Below are 17,669 nucleotides of genomic sequence, written 5' to 3'. Positions count from 1 at the left end.
AAAGCCGAGGCGCCGCGCGCCGCAGGGCTCCCCGCGCGCGGGAGGGGCGTGGAAGGTGCGGGAGCGGGGGGGGGGGTCCGCGAGCGGGGCCGAGGAGGGTCTGCGAGCGCCGGCCGCGGGCGCGCCGGGGACAGCTCGCTGGCGGCGTCCCTCTCGCTCGCTCGCCTCTCCTGAGTCCGTCCGGTGCGTTCGCTCCTCCTCAGGTTTTTTCCCTTTTTTTTTTCTTTCCGCTCAGCAGAGTTAATGCTGGTAAACAAGAGCCTCAACCTCGCCGCGCCGCTGCAGCCGCCGCCGCCGCCGCTGCCACACACTGGGGGCTCGCGCGCGTTCCCGGGGCCGTGCACACGTGCCCGCGCGCACACTCCGGCGGCAGCCGCCGCAGCCGAGTCGCGCCGAGGGCCCGGCCCAGGCGGGCGCACGCCAAGAGCCGGAGCCCCGGATCCCAGGGACGTGCGGAGCGGAGCCCGGGCGTGGGGCTCCAGGCTAAGAGGCACCGCCCCCAGCCCCCCTCCCCGCCCGCACTGGCACACGCGCGCTCTCACAGCCACGCGTGCGCGCGCCCACGCGCTCCCGCCCCCACCCGCACTGCGCTGGCTGCCCCGCACGCGCCCTCCCCGCCCGCCGCACTCCAAAAACAATGCCCCTCTCGCTGGCCTAGGCTCCGCGGCGGTGAAGGCCGGGGACGGGAAAGGAGGGGACCGAGGGGGAAAGGAGGGGACCGAGGAGGAAAGGCGCGGGGAGTGCGGGGCCCGGAGAGGTTCATTGAAAACAACAACAGTGCGGCTGGAGGCGCGTTGCCCCGGTTCTTGAAAAGCTTCATTGTTTCTTGCAGCTGTTGCAAAATAAATAAATAAGTGTGTGCAGGCGGCATTTTTCGCCGTGCGTTAGAAATCGCAATCGTGGCATGCGCGGGGCACACCTGGGAGAAAGGGGACCCCCGGGCTACTACGCCGGGCACTTTTCACGCGAGCCTGGGGCGTCGGCGGAGTCGCAGTCGGGGCGTCCGGAGTTCCGGAGGGCAAGCCGGAGCTGAGGGCGGAGGGGAGGGCGCGGCCCGCCAGGCTCGGCCCCGGGCCGCAAGGGGAAAGAACCCGCCGCGGGCCCCCATCCCCGGAAGGGGGGCCCAGCTCGGTGGCCCCGCGTGCCGAGGGCGCGTCCCCAAAGCGGCCGCTAGAGGGCGCAGCGGGGTCCGGGGAGAGCTGGCCGTTGGAGTGTCGCCTCCCTCTCTCCCTCCCTTCCTCCGGGGAGGAAATGTGGGGGCCCGGGTTGGGGAGCCACTCGTCTGGGTCTTGCTGGCCGGGCCTCCCCGACCCGCGGCCCGCCCCGAGCGCTCCCCGCCGCCTGGCGCCGCTCAGAGCTCCACCACGTGGGCGGCTGCGGGGAGCGGCTCGGGCGCGTGCACCGCGCGGAGCTGCAGCCCGGGAGCTGGGGGGCGTGTCCGAGGGGCCCCGCAGGAAGGGGTGAGAGCCGGGATCTCCGCTGGGGTGCGGCTCCTGGCTCCAGTCCCGACTCAGGAGCGTGCATGCCGCGCACACCCGGGATCGGTGGCCACTGCGGAAACCCACCCGCACCTGCCTCGGGTACCCCGGGCGGGCGCACGGCCCTCTTGCTTCGTTTGATACGTAAGTGACTAGCAAACCAACACCAGCCCCGAGTCTCCTCCGTGCTTTTCTCCAGTGTGCCCGAGATATTTCCCCGAGGCGCGACTTCCCGACAACTGCCATCGAATAAACAAACGCTGCGGAGGCCAGGTCCTCGAAAGGGGAAACAACCCAGCAATGGCTGGAAAGAGGAGTTTGAAAATACGTGGACTTAAAAGAGTAGTGATTGGACCACGTGTCGCCTTTAATGTGGGCGGGTTGCATGACTCAGGCTAATTGATGTCAATAATAAATAAAAAAGAAGATGGCCAGTAGGAGAGTTGTGACTTACTTAGATCGAGGAGGAAAAGTGTTCATTTCAGACAATCGGGCTGGCTGTGTAAAGGGAACCTGGGGCATAGGAAAGGAAGGTTTATTGCCCTGTACTCGTAAAAGATTTCTGCATGACATTGCGCACTCCATCTTTTATAAACGATTTCTTAAGTTAGCAGTTAAAAACAGATCAAAAGCTATGGTGAAGGAGGCTTAGCCCTTATTTTTTGTACTTATTTTCTGGATCAGTTTGTCCTTGGAATTTTAGGCTTAACTCAGTAAGTAGTACAGAAAGAAAATAACGTTTTGGAGAAATTTTTTTGTTCGTTTGTTTTTTAATTTAAGAAAATTATGCATGAGGGATTGTTTAATTTACATTCAGCTTAATTTTTAAATAAAAGTATTCCAGTTTTAGATGTTTTAAGACAATAACAAAGAAACTTAATCGAATCTTAAATTTAGCATGCATCATTTTAAAATTAGGGACCACACATGAATAATTCAATCTGCTAATTTTTAAATATTTCTTCAGAGTCTTTTGCATAAGATTGGCCTCAGTGTTTACAGATCCATCCTAGTACTTTAAGCAAAATAAATTTAATTAAGTGCAAAAGAATATCAATATTCTGTTTTCATATATTTGGTGTTCAGGATTTTTAAATACTAATGTAGCTTTTGTTTAGATGTTGCCCCCTGACTGATGAAGCCTCATTCAGTCAGAGGGGGGCTTTTTCAGAGGTGGCTGGATCTAGAGGGTGTGATGTTGCAATTGATTCATGGTGCTCAGATCAAGGGGACTAGGGTTAAGGGTGTGAGTGCTACCTGCCCTAAGGTTTATACCCTGCCCTAAGGGACAGAAAGAGCTGTGATCCTCTCTTACTGCTTTGCTACCTTCTGCCTGCCCTGAGCTGCTTCTCCTCTGCAGTGTCCCTCTACCATCCCACCCTGTCTTGGAGCCAGCCAATTATGATCTGAAACCTCTACAAACTGTGAGCTAAATAAACCTTTCCTCATTTAACTTTGGATGTCTGGTATTTTGTTTCAGTAACTAGAAAAGAGATACAAATACTTGTAAAACAAAAGTTTAGTTCTAATTTTTAGAAGGCTAGTGCAACTAAAAATCTTTAAAACTTTACAAAATACTTTCATTCATTCATTTGTTCCCAAGAACATAAAAGTATATGTAGAATAGAATTACAAACAACTATTTGTAAGGGGTATAGAGCTTTGGGGGTTGGGGTGGGCTTTTGTTTGTTTTTGTTTATTTTATCAAAATCGTTTTTCATTTGTGAAGTTTTTAAATGTGTTTCCCTAAAACAGTAGGAAGTTGACAAAATTAATAATTTTAGATTATCAAGTTAGATTCATTATATAGTTCAATAGTTAGAGAAAAATATTTTAGGTTGTCTTTTAACTTGAACTTGATGTGTTGAAAAGGACTTTTATTTTCACTAAAAGTTATATTCTGCCCACCCAATCAAACTTTTTTTCAATCTTGGAAATAAAATCATTTAGAGGTATATTAATTGGAGTCTTTGCTTTACAGCCACACTGACAAAGCATCATACTTTTGATAGGCTTACACCATTTTCCCCAGGGCCTTATATATTCTTCTTTTGGAGCAGAAACTGCTAGCTTGTTTTCATTTTTAAATTTTTTTTCTTGATAACAATTTTAGCTCAAATTATTCTGAGTGTACCAGACTCCTCAATGATGCAGTATACATCAGTGAAAAGATGACAGATAGCACAAACAATAATTAAGAAGTGTCACTAGAAATACAATATGTATAATACATTCCCAAAAAGGAGCATTAGACAGCAGAAAAAGTGAATAAACTAAGCCACATACATCAGGGGTTGATCTTTGAAACAATAGTCAGTAAAAATAGGCAAGTTCAAAAAAACCTATAACATTTTGAAAAAGCTCTTAAAAGCAAAGAAAACTAAGAAATTACAGCAAGTTTTTCAGAGCAAAGAAATTACATGATAATTTGTTTTGTTTGATTTGCATTATTTTAGCAAGAGGATTAATGAAAGCTGTGAATTCCCTTAGAGCCAGCAGGGAGAGACTCAGAGGCTTATTCAAAGTTCTTGGAAATGTGTTCATGCTTGAATTGAGTGGTGGATTTACAAACTTACCTTTTATAATTGCATGCTTCATAACTAACACAAATCATTATACATTTTTTGTGTATTGAATATGAAGTAAGCCAATTAAAAAATATACTAAAAACCCATAAAAGAGTTCAGGTTTTCAAATACAGGTTTTCCAGATTCCAATGAGTTTCTCATTGTATGAGAAACTCAGAAACATTAAAAAAAAAAAAAAAAAAAAAAAACTAAAATGATCATCTTAGAGATGTCTATCAGTAAATGTGTATCCGTAGCATGTAATGCAATTTAAGACAAAAACATCATAGAACAAAAAACATAAAAGAATTCATTTCATGGAGTAATCAGATTCATCAACTGAGAGTGTATCATGTAAACAGTTTGGCAGTTTCTAGAAGGTTAAACATATATCTAACTTCGAATCTAGCAATTCCACTCTTAGCTATTTACCAAAAGAAATGAAATAATGCTCACGAAAAATACCTGTATGAGAATCTTGATAGTCACTTTACTTATATGAAAAAACTGGAAACACAAGTGTACATCAAAAGAATAGACTAACAACTCATCAATATATCCATTCAGTGCACTGTGCCAACCAACATACAAAAGAATGAACTATTAATCCATGCAGAAACATGGGTGAGTCTCTCAAAAGCAAAATGTGTAAGCCAGACACAAGAGAATATGTACTGTATGAACATTTACTGTATGAATTAAAGGACAGGCAAAACTGGTCTATGAAACAGAAGTCAGAACCACGGTTACCCTTGATGGGGGAGGCGTGAGGTATTTCCGATGGCCTCCTAAGAAGAGGCGCGAAGAACTTCCTAGGGTGAGGAGTCTGCTGTAGATCTCAGTAGACTACATTTGTGTACGCATTCATGAAAAACATCTAACTGTACACTTAAGATAGGTGCACGCCATTGTGTGTAATTATACCTGAGTTTACATTTTTAAGAGTGCATTATATAACTTAGAATTTTTGCAACTGTTCTAATAAAGGTTACCACAATGCTTCTCATTTTTTATATTCTGCAGCTTTCAGAAAGATGCTAAACTCCCACCACCCCGCCCACAGATGTCTCTGCAATTGGATAGTCTATCAGTGCTGTGTCTGCTGGAGGTCCCCTGCCAAGGACTTCAGCTGTAGAAGACACCAACTATCTCTACGGAGTAATCAGTAGGGGTGGAGGGCAGAAATGAGGCTCCCATTCAGTGACAGCAAACCTTTTAGAGATTTCAATAAGCAGCCGCCTGTGGTATGCATGCCATACATTCACCTCCACTGAGTGGCTACAGTCCCCACACCATGACAAGCAGCAAGTGTCCTTCTCATTGAGATCTGCTTATACTCAATGTGAGCTGTTCTATTTTAGTATTGCACTGGTAGCCAGCTCACAAGGCATACATACTGCCTTACTCCTTAAAAGTAAGGCAGAGGTTCAGAGAGCATTTACGGAGATACAGGCGAGAGAATGTTCGCTGGTGGATACTTCAGTACCATCGTTACTGGACCATCAATAAGGGAAGTTCCTGGAAAACCCAGGCCTGGGCTCAGGGTAACCAGTACCCTCAGGACCTCCACCTACCCAAGGTAGGGAGTTTTGACATGAGCCTGTCCCTGGTTAGAGCTTGTCTGTAGGCACTATTGTGCCCACTCTAGTAATCTGTGGGAAAAGTAACACCCACACGCGCACACACATGCACACATGCACACGTGCAGGCGGGCCATCGGTTCTGCAATGGCTCTGTCTTTTCCATCTGTCATCTGTAGTGGTTAGTCTCTAAGATGGGTGTGGCGTCTTTATTCCTCTGTGTAATTAACTTTCAAACACATCAATAATAAGGATCCCTGCCTGGCAGACAGTATAAAAGATACTTCATTGTTGAAATGCATCTGAGATTGCATGAAAATTCAGGTTAAATCAAAATGCTTGTGATTAATGCCACCGACTCTAAGGTGTTTTATCGTCAGGATGGCAGGGAGAGACACACTGCTTCCTCTGTCCTGCCCCATCCTACTGCAGCGCTGTGTGGCTGTCCATCGGATGTTCCCTCTCTTTGTTTTCTTGTCTGTGATATAATGATACAGGAAGCAGCAAGGTCTGATGCTCTAAAATGTCATGATGGCTTTGGTTTTTAAGTTGACCACGGTATCTTTGCACACTTTACCTGTACATTTACCTTTGTCTTCCCTATCAAATAACCACCTGTCTGTGTAAGAATACTCGCAACGGCAGCCCAACCCAAGATATAATCACGTCTTCATTTGCTTTAGTAATACAGATTTTTCAGACATTAGATGTTCACAGAGCAGAAACTTTTTTTAAATTTTTTTATTTTTTTCCCTGAGTTTTCATGAAAAGCAGAAACTTTTTAAGCAAATCTAAATTCTCATATGTATTCCATTAAGAATCGGAGTATAGAGAGAGAAGCAGAAACATCACCAAGTCAGGTTGAAGTGGTCCCAGGTAATCCATAAAAAGAATCCCCCAAATGACCACTAGGAATGTTTCTACAAACATATTCTCTTTGGGATAGTAAATCCAAGTCAAACTTTACTCTTTAAAGTATGTTGTACATTTCTTCAGTGATTCTGTAATGGCAACATCAATATATCAGGCACAACAAGCTGCAAAATAGATATGTTGCTTGGACTTAGACACATACCTCTGCTGCTTTGCTCTATGGAGAATGCACCTGCAGAATGCTTTTACTGTTTGTCCTTGGTGGACTATTGATTAACCAGAGACCTGAAAACACACATACACACGTGCACACGCAGTCATAAACCAGAAAAAAAGGGTGATGCTTGTACCATATGAAGAGCAAATGAAATATTAGACTTTAAGAGAAATCTGTTATGGCTTTTGCTTTCAGATACCTGAAGATTGACCATTAGACTTGATCTTGGTGATGGAAAGAGCTAAACTGATGAGAAGAAAATATTTCAGTTCTTTGAAAGAATTTGCCTTCTTTTCCCATTGAAACAAATAATTAGTATTGTTTTGTAATCTCTGCTTGCAACAGTGCTTTGTGAGGGAAAGCCCTTCTTGATCAGAATGCCTGTGCACAGATACAACCCACACCTGCTGGAAGAATCCAGTTCAGAGAAGCACCTTATCAACTGAGAAGATGTTGGGGTGACATTCGAGATCCCCTCCAAGTCCAGCATTACTAAACACCCGGCTTCTAATTCTGTGCTAGAAATACTGTGTCCAATAGGCTGCTGAAGGAGCTTAGCTTTCCTTTGAAATGAATAGTGGTCTTCTTCAAAGTTGAAGATGCACGAGTTTAAAAGGATATTTAATTTATCTTACATTGTAAAAAGCCTGATGAAATTGCTCCTGAAAGAGGTTCAAGGCCCAGTTCCAATAGGCTGAAGAGCCAAATTAGGAAATCAGATATTGCTTTCAAACCAGTCATATTGAAGGAGATGGTTGGAACAGGGGAGGGAAGAGATGAATGTTAAAATAGTGATATGCTGGTAAATTTTGACATAAGCTAGGAGAGGAAGGATGTCCTGACTTTCTAAGTTTGCTGGTCTCACTGGAATATGATATTCCCACTATGACCAACTTGATTAAGTAATGTGAGGTTACCAGATACATTCCTAAGATGCACCCACCTAACTCTTTCAAGGCAGTTAGAATTTGCGCCAGTAAATCCCTGGGTTCAGATGCCCAAGAATCTTGTTTTGCCTTGGCAACAAAACATTATTTGGTAAGCAACCTAGTACAAAAATACCAGTAGCCATAAGTAGGCAATTCATAGCAGAAGAAGCCAATCAGATCCAATCAGATATACTCAGCAACCCGTTTGGCAAAATTAAGAATTGGACATTACCAACTGTTTACAAGCATGGATGGAGAAAATTGAATTTGCTACTGCTGGGAAAATAAATTAGCACATCCACTTTGGAGAGCAATTTGGCAATATCCATAAGGTTAAAAATATACCTATCCAACAACCCAGCAATTCCATTCATAAAAAGAATATTTTAAAAGCTCTTGACTCATGGGCCAGGAGAGGCATATACTGAATGTTAATTGAAATGCTGTTTTCAATAGTAAAAAAATAAGAAACAATCTCCTTGTCCCTCAATGGAAAGATGAATAATGGTCCTTTATGTATACAATAGAATACTATGCTGAGGTTAAAATGAATGAATTAGATCTAAGTGAATCAACATAGATTTTACAGCCAATGTTGTGGGAAAAAAAGTATTTTGCAAAGATTAACCATATGCTGCCATTTATGTAACTATTATCACAGAAACAACAGCAGATATTGTCAATGGATACAGATACACTGTGGTAAAAGTGTGAACTCTGCCTTGATGTGACGAGCAGCAGCTTCAGACATTTATCTCCCGGAACGAAGGAAGAGGAAGAGAGTGCAGTTTCAACTCTATTAACAATGTTTTATTTCACTGAAAGACAAAAGAAACTGAAAGGAATGTGACAAAACATGACTACCTGTGGCTCTAGATGTGGGAACATGTGTGTCTGTTACAGTAGTTCCTGTATTGTTGACCAGGTTTACAATTTTTCGTTTGCCTTTTGCCTTGTATATACATGCCCAGCTCTCCATATTTAACATCTTACATTGCTCTGGTATATTTGTCACAGTTAATAAATCCACACTGATATGTCACTGATTAAATTCTTACTTTATTCAGATGTCCTCAGTTCTTCCCTAATGCTCCTTTTCTACTCTGGAATCCCACCCGAGATCCAGTATCATGCTGGTCATGTCCCCTGAGCTCCTCTTGATTATGACAGCTTCTTGGTTTTCCTTGATTTCGGTGACCTGGTCAGTTTTGAGAAGCACCGATCAAGTGTCTTATGTAATGTCCATCTGTTGAAATTTGTCTGATTTTTTTGCCCTGTGGGATGTATTTTGGTGAGGAAGACTGCAGAAGTAAAGTGCCTTTCTTGGCATATCACACCGAGAACTCACACTAGCAATGTGATTATTACTTGTTGATGTTAACATGGCTCACCTGGCTGGAGTAGTGTTTGTTGTCATAAAGTTACTCTCTTCCTCTTTCTTTATAAATTGTACTCTTAGACAGAAAGTCACACATCCTTAAAGGCAGAGGATCTGTGTAAATTATTTGGAATTCTTCTGCAGGTAAGTCTGTTTCTCCTTCCTCATTTAATCATTTACTTATATTTATAGAGACTCCTTGATCTTTATTGCATGTTTTGGGTTATAAAATCAGTACTATTTTAGGTATGTTGTTGCTCCAATTGGCCCAGCTTCAGCAATTGGGAGCAATTTCAGCTGCCTCTTGGATTCCTTTGACCAGCCTCCATCACTGTGGGTTTTGTTTGGGTTCTGGCATTTTTACTTTCTGGCACTACGTGATGCTCCAGGCTCATCTCATGTATTTTCTTCTCTAGCTCTGGAATCAGCTGTTTCTCTAAAGAGCTTTGGTTCCTTCTAAGGTGATTGATGTTAGAAACCAAACTCTGACTGCTAGATCCTCTTGTAGCACAAGATTATCACTTCTAGGGCTTCTGCACTGACAGCGCAAGGAAACATATTGTGTGTCTACAAAGCTGTAGTAGTCTCACATATATGAGACTACTTCTATATGCATGGGTTATTCTGGCTTCTTCTACCCTTCCTCCCATCTAATATCCAGAAACCTCGTTCTCACCATCTACCATCCATTATTCCATTTGTAATTTTTTAGGAAAAAAATCTTAAATGAAGTGCTTTAATTTATTATATCATTTAAATAAAAAATACTCTCTACAGAGCAGACATTTGGGGATAAAGACATTTTTATGTCTTGATTCATTCGCCACATAGACCAATCAATAGACCAGGAGAGCTTGTTGTGCTGGGCTTTCCACTGAGAACTCATGGGAACACAGGAAAAATGTTCTTTCAGAAGAGGTCCCTGAAGCCCAGCTAGGAGGGACAAACAGTACCAGGACATACCTGGGTGGTACAGAAACTCTTTCAGGAAGATGGGGTAGTAACAGTCAGGGGAGGGTTTGGGAATCAGGTTGCTAAAGAGAAAAAGCAAGATTGGAAACATTGATTTCTAACAGCAGTTCTTAACTTTGTTTTGATAGACCTCTCTCAGCCTTGGATGGAAGGAGGGACACTCCAGCCCAGGAAAGCATTTTATGTAGATCAAGCAGCATGTTTTCCCGTTGTGAGCCTGGCCAAGAAAATCTCACTGTTAGTCTATCACTTACAGCCTACGATGTAGCTTTACTTCTTCTTTGCTTGTTTGTTTGTTGGGGGGTGCAGCTGGCTCCACCCTGTCATTCCCAGAACACCTAAATCTCGTGTCTTCTAGGTGTGGTCCACAATCTCCACTGCAGCTGCCGGTTCACTCTTTTGGTTACCGTATCAAGTGATGGTGATTTTCAGTTTATGAAAATGATAGGCTTTTCAGAATAAATGTTTTATTTTTCATAAGATCAATTTAAAGAAACATACAAAGTGACTGACGTTTGAGACAGACAGAGACAGGTAGGCAGAGGAGCATACACAGTTTGGAGCCACTGTGAAGGGTCTGAATTAGAATCGCCTCTTTGCCCGTGCTCAGCTCTGTGAGGCTGAGGCAGTGGTAGTTTTGTGTGTCTGTATCCGTTTTAGCATACACCCAGTGTTTCTTTGGATGCGTTCTGCACCGTCCACATCAGAACCAGCTGAGGTGTTTGTAACTCCCCAGGTACCTCGCAGAATTTATTTTTTCAGACAGAACTCCGGGGAGCAGAGCCTAGAAATCTACATTTTGACAAGTGCCCCGAGTGATTTTTATGTCAGGCTCTGCAAAGGATCAGCTCAGATGAAATAAACTATCTGGCACAGCGGAACAGAAAGGCCACTGTCATTCTAAGCTGCCCAGTAACTGAACGCCACCTCCCTTTATAAAGGGCATGGCTGGGGGCATTACGCATGGCTGTGAAGATTGGACCCTGCACAAGTCTAGTGGCTGGCACCCTGGAATTGCACAGTACCTGACCTACACGGTCACACATGCCTTCCATCTCAGCAGGGGCTTGGCTGCTCTAGTCCAGGGTAGAGCTTTACCTCCTCCTTCCTACCTGCCATTGTTTTCAATTTTGTTTTGTTGTTTTTCTGTCTCTGGAGACATAACCCAGGGCCTTTACACTGAGCTCTAGCCAACGACATATGTACATATGCATGTATGTATGTATGTTTGTTGGAAAGTATATGTTGAGAAAGGGTCTCACTAAGTCACTAAATTCTCCAGGCTGGGCTCAAATTTGAATTCCTCCTGCCTCTGCTTCCCAAAGCCACCACTCCAGGCTTCCCCCTATTTTTTTTTTTTTAGCCCATTTCTTCCCGTTTTCTTTACAGTGTCCAGCTATCCAGGAGTCTGCCAAAGAACACAGGAACTGATCAGGGCATCCAGCACTGGATTTTGCTCTTTGTGATCAAGAACCTTGACAGACAGAGTGACCAGTAAATGTTTTGTTTCCTTGCATCAAGAGTTCCTCGGCAGTGTTCCTGAGACTTGGGCAGCCCCCCACCCCCAAGAGAGCTACTGAAAGTAGAAAAAAAAAGTCCATAAAGATATGAGCAGTTCCCCCATCCAAGCTCTGCTCGGCTTCTGGTTGTTTTATGGGCTGGATTTGGGCTTAATATTTGGTTTGGAAAGAATAGCTCCACTACAGAGGATCGTGACTTAATGATGGTTACAGGATGATCTTCCTGCTTTAGGATAGTATGAAAGCTGTACACATTCAGTTAAAAATGTGCTTTGAATTTTTATCTTTTCTTTGGCTGTCAATTACAGTGTAATCCTCTCTGCTGATGCGGGGAAGTGGCAGCTCCCACTCAGCCCCAGGATCACGAGGACAAATGACTGCAGTGTCCTGGGTCACTGAGCTGCAGTGGTAAGCGGGTGGGCTCAAAGCATTTTGAGTTTTTCTGGATATAACCCAGCTGTAAGCCAAGGGGCATGTGGACTTTCTAAAAGGTTTAAAAGCCACTGTGTGTTACAAGAACCCCCCAGAGGAGATCCTGTGGTTGCTCCGGATGGTGATGGCAGTGTGGCAGCCAAGAGGAGCAGACCTCTGGTCAGCAGAGGCTGAAGACTCTGAAGTTGGGATCTTTATGACTGGGGAACCAAGACCCTCAGTTCAGAACTAAAGGTTCTGGTTGGTACTAAAATCCCATCACTGGACTGAGGGAAATTTCTCTGGTCTTTGTTCATGTAATCTACAAAAGCTTCACTTCTCTGCCTAGGGCACAATTGATCCCGTCCATATATGCAAAGAGGAAGTGGGCATTGATATGGCCAAATCCCCATGGCAACTGGACATCTATTGACCTCAGGGAGGTCATAGAGCACATAGGAACTCCTGAACAACGAACTCTGAAGACCATAGCCAGGAAAAAGAGCCAGAAATCATCTCTAAGGCACCAAGAGGGGAAGGGTATGTGGAGAGTTCCTTCATCACCATGAAATCAATTTATAGAAGCCTGGTAAGGCAAGATAGAAGGGTCTGGATGTTTCTATGGGACCCAGGGCCTCCTCCAAATCTGAAGCACGTGGGAGGTTAAAGATAGAAATGTTTCCTTTTTCTCCAAGTTTTGACAATTGTCATGGAGGTGTTGAGTTTTTCTTAAATATTTCCTTGTGATTCATGACTAGAACAGTAGGAAAAAGGGAAGAGAAGGCTTTAGGAGATAGATTCCTGGAAGGAAAAGCTATGCCATTTTTGATTCACCTTTTCAGTTGCTACTAGAAAGTACCGTGTGATGCCTGAGCAGAACATCTTCGCAGCTGCAGGAGCCAGAACAATTTCATCCATGTGGGTTGGAGAGAGAACTTGCTACAGCAATAAATTTTGGGAATCTGTGTGGCTGTGAGGGGACATAGGCAAGGAACAAATCCCTGTAAAAGTCTGCTTCCTTGGCTGGGAAATTGGCTAATGTTGCGTTGAACGCTGGTGGGTGTTAAATGAGAAAATATAGGTTGCACTGAGTTCAGCACCATCCTTACCTTAGGGCTAAAATTCACTCTCCATTCCCTCTGTGCATGCCTGAGGCCACAGGACCTGTGTGTAACAGCAGGGCTTTTCCTTCCTCTTCCCTCACATGGTCTCTAACACGGATCTGGCCATACGATGAGTGCTAAGTAACTGATGCGGTGGACCACCAGAGGTTTCTTCCAGCAGTAGACAGTGTGTTTCATATACAGATGTTCCTTCACCTCCACTGGAGTTGTGCCCACATTAAACTCATTGTAAGTCAAAAATATCAGAAGTCCAAAATGCACAGAATGTACCGGACCTGCCAAGCATCCTGGCTTAGCAGCGCAGTACACTCAAGAGTTCGTTGCTTCCCTCCAAAATCTTGGAGCTGGCTGAGCATTGTGAGAGAGGGTCATATCACTTCTCATGAGCCTGGAGAACATCCAAATTCAAAATCAGAAGGGTTTGTTTGTTTGTTGTTTTTGTTTACTGAATATCATTTTTGCACCACTGTAAAGCTAAAGAATCCTCACTCAAATCAGCAAATCATTACCTGTACTTTACCAATATCCTCCTGGCCCCCTGCTTATCAAAGACCAACTGCTTCTGGGCTGGTGTTTGCTTTTTACTTCTCAAAGGCCTCACAGACACCAGATTCATCTTCACTGGTTTGTGCGAGGCTCCTCTTTTTTATTTTAATAATTCATGGTTTATGGGCTGGGGATTTAGCTCAGCGGCATAAGCGCCTGCCTTGCAAGCAGGCAGGCAGTCGTGAGTTCGATCCCCGGTACTGATAAAAAGACAAAAAAAAAAAAAAAAAAATCATTGCTTATGATCACTATACCTCATTGTAATTTGCCTCAACTTTCTTTAAAAAAAATCAATATTAAGGTAGGCAAGTAGTATTTAATTCTATGTATATTTTAAAATCTGGGTTAAAGTAAAAGAGACGCGATATAAGCCTATGGTAGTGGTAGCAGATCACGGCTGTGGCTTGTATCCAGATGTCCCCCCAAAGCCTCACACGCTCATGGGTGAGCCTTTCAGGAGATGACTGGGTCATGGCTGTGATACTAGACAAGTCCACCGATGGCTTTAGAGTTGGTGTGATGTTGGGAGGTGAAGCAGCTGGGTCACTGTGGGCGTGGCCTAGAACACTGTGGGCGTGGCCTGGAAGGATATATAGCAGCTACACATATATATCCTACCTTGATTGTTCTGTTTATTCTCTGTCATCCCATGAGCTGTTTCTCCCCTGCTATTCTGCCCTGTCTTGGAGCCAGTGGACTATAGACTGAAACCTTTACAAACTGTAAGCCAAAATAAGCCTCTCTTCCTTTAATTTATGAGTGTCAAATATTTTGTCCCAACAATGAGAAAATAACTAACACAACCATCTAATAAAAGTTATGGATTCTCTTCCTGAAAAAATCTGCCTGTAATTATACACATGATTTTGCAAACATGTTATAGGGTTCAGAATGTTTGTGGACATTCATTGAATCCAAAGTTCCCTTACCTTTGTGTTATAAGAAAATTGTGACTATCAAGGAAGCCTTTGCAATGCAAAATCCTTTAAACTGGTAGTGGTGTTTATTGCTTTCAAAATTATAAAAAGTAATTCTTATGAGGATAAAAATAACAGTAAATTAGAAAATATGCATAAATGAATGGATGAGGAGTGCTTGCCACTCGTGTAGGGTAGATATTGCTTCCATAAACAGGTTCCTGTCAAAAGAGAGGAAAATAACGTCCGTGCGTTGTGTGCAGCTCTGAGCTGAGTCCTGCCCCGATGCACTGTTTCCCTTTCCAGCAGCAGTGGTCAGTGCTGTCAGTCCCATTCTCCAGATGGGAAACCAAAGTATAAGCGGAGGATTAGAGGAGCTCCCTGGTTCATCCAGCTTCTCAAGCTGCAGTGGCACAAGGTCTGCTTTATTAAACACAGATATGATCCACTACCAAGAACACTGTCATCATCATTTTGGTATATATTTTTCTGATTTATATTTTTATGTTTTTACTGCTTATACTGTAGCTTGCTTTATTAAAAATATATGGCTTGATTTTTAAATTTAGCAGTATATCTTCAAGACCTATTCATGCCATAGATCTAGTATATTTGACTTAGTTATATAATATCATATGATGCAAATAATTGCATTGTACTTAGAGGGTTTTAGGCTCCTCTGCCAAACTCTGCACTATAACAAACAATGCTGTAATGTACATACTTATTACAACCCAGGTCAATTTTGTACACAGTTGACAAACAGGGGAAGAATGTTAGGACATCAGAGTTGTGTTGGCTCACACACATTTCTCAATATGTGATGGTTTTAAGGCGATCAAAAGAGGAAATTTTAACAGTGACTGAAGACCTAGAGCTGAAAATCTACAGAAACGTCCTCTCGAGGAGATAATAGTGGCAGGTTTAGTGACTTAGAGGACTGCTAGGGTTTTGACCATTACACTGTCTGGTGATTCTACAGATGCAGATCCACAGTCTAGGAAATCGGGACCATTGCTCCCTGTGTTAAAATCAGAGACCATCGAAGAAGGCTACACGGGGTCATATTCTTAATGCTGGTGAAAATAAAATTCCTAGAGGCAACTGCTTATTGTATACCCAGCTGTGCAGGAAGGAAAGAGCCCCAAGTTTCAGACCACAAAGGATAGGTAACTGGGACGCTAGAGATGATTGCCAGTGTGCATGAATTGTTTTCTCTCGATTTAAAAAATATTTTTGTTTGCATTATTGCTTAGATGATAACATTCTATTAGGTTTCATTACTGTGCCTAGCTTTATTTCCCCGAGACTTTTTGCTAATTTTAGTGTGTGATGTTGTCCTTGTTTCCTTAAGCACACTGTTAAGGGTTTCTCTAGGGTACATGATGTGCAGTAGAATTCTGGGTCACAGGGGTACGCATTTGCAACTACTCAGATTGTTCCAAATTACTCTTGAAAGAGCTTTTACCAGCTCACACTCTCGCCAGGAGGTGAGAGCTCTTATTTCCCTGCCACCATGTTAATGCCTGCTGTTGTCAGGCTGCTATATTTTGATCAATTTCACGGTTATAAAATGCCTTTTTATCATTGTTCTAATTCACGTTCCCCCAGTGGCTCCTGAAGCTGGGCGTAACTTTGTTTGCTTGTTGGCCTTCTCAGTTTTGTTTTCTGGATATTAGCAGTTAAAACCTTCCTCAGTTTCTATGCAGAATTGTTTGCCTTTTTTATTGACTTTGAGGAATTTTTAATATGTTTCAAATAGGAGTCCTTTGACTATAGCATCTTTGTTTTATATTCTCCTCCCGATGGTCACACTGGACTCGTAAGTCCATTTTTTAAGACGCGCTCCACATAAAATACATTACACTTTTGTCTCCCCTCATCATGCACTTGTGCTTTTAGATTGTACAGATAAGTAATTCAATTAGAAAAGTTTGAAGCACATTCGTTTATAAAGATTCCTATCAATATTCACCCATCCTGTTATTTATGGAAGAAGCTTTTTTGTATCCATAAGAGTTTTAAAAACAGATAAAAAGGGATATACTTTTGTCCTGATGACTGCTGGCTAGATTTACTTTTATGCTAGATTAATGAGAAAAATGGTTTTGTGGAAAAATTCAGGAACATTAAAGAGAATTTGCACTTTAATTAGATACTAGGTAGATATCTTAAAGTCAAGAGAAAATGATATATGTCATTAAATTCCTTGATTCTTGTTTTTAAGATATTCATGTCCTAAGCGGTCAGTCATGCTTTTCTGACAAGTTACCTAAGAAATTTTCTTTTAGCAGCATTGAGTTTCTGAGTAAATTTTCAAAGTGACATTCTGACTCAAGAAAAAAAGAAAAGCTTCTAAATGAAAATACAAGGAGTTTGCCTGGAACTAAAACTTTAGTGTGTGAAAATGTGAGGAAGATCTGAGCGCTGGCAAAAAAAAATTGCAATAAAGTAAATGATGTGACTTTACTCAGGGGTGATTTTGCAACTTGAAACATTCCAAAAAAGAATCACTGATCACAAAGTTTCTTTTAGCTTCTACCCCGGAATGCTTGGCATACATAAAGCTCTTACAGATATTTGGAAAAATTGAATTTATATTGACATTTTCTAAAAATTGGACCAGGATTCTAGAAGGGGTGGGCATGTGTAAAAGAGAACATGTTTGACGCTTTTGATTTTTACAACCAATAGATAGTGACATCAAATTTCCATTCTCTACTACATTCCTTATGTTGAATCGAAATTTAAAAGTAGATCAGTTTTCTGATCAAAAACAGCAGCAGTTTCCTCAAAAAGTTAATCAGATAATTGTCATATGACCCAGAAACTATTCCAGGTATATAATCTAGAGAATTAAAGGACAGATGCAAACAGTCTCTTGACCTGTATTCACTGTAACATTGTTCACAATAGCTGAAAGGTAAAAACACAGGAAGAAAATATGATCTATCTCTACAATAGAATGCTCTCCACATTTAAAAAGAAATGGACTTTTGATGCATGCAATAAAACAAATGAAGCTTGAGGACGTGCTAAGTGAAGAAAGTCAATCACAAAAACACAAATACAGGAGCTGGGGATTTAGCTCAGTGGCATAAGTGCCTGCCTTGCAAGCAGGCAGTCGTGAGTTCGATCCCTGGTACCGATAAAAACG

The sequence above is a fragment of the Cavia porcellus genome, unplaced genomic scaffold, assembly GCF_034190915.1.
Source record: "Cavia porcellus strain 051 isolate PalLab524CR breed Dunkin Hartley unplaced genomic scaffold, mCavPor4.1 scaffold_6, whole genome shotgun sequence".
Taxonomy (NCBI): Eukaryota; Metazoa; Chordata; class Mammalia; order Rodentia; family Caviidae; genus Cavia; species Cavia porcellus.
Note: the sequence above shows the minus strand (reverse complement) of the source record.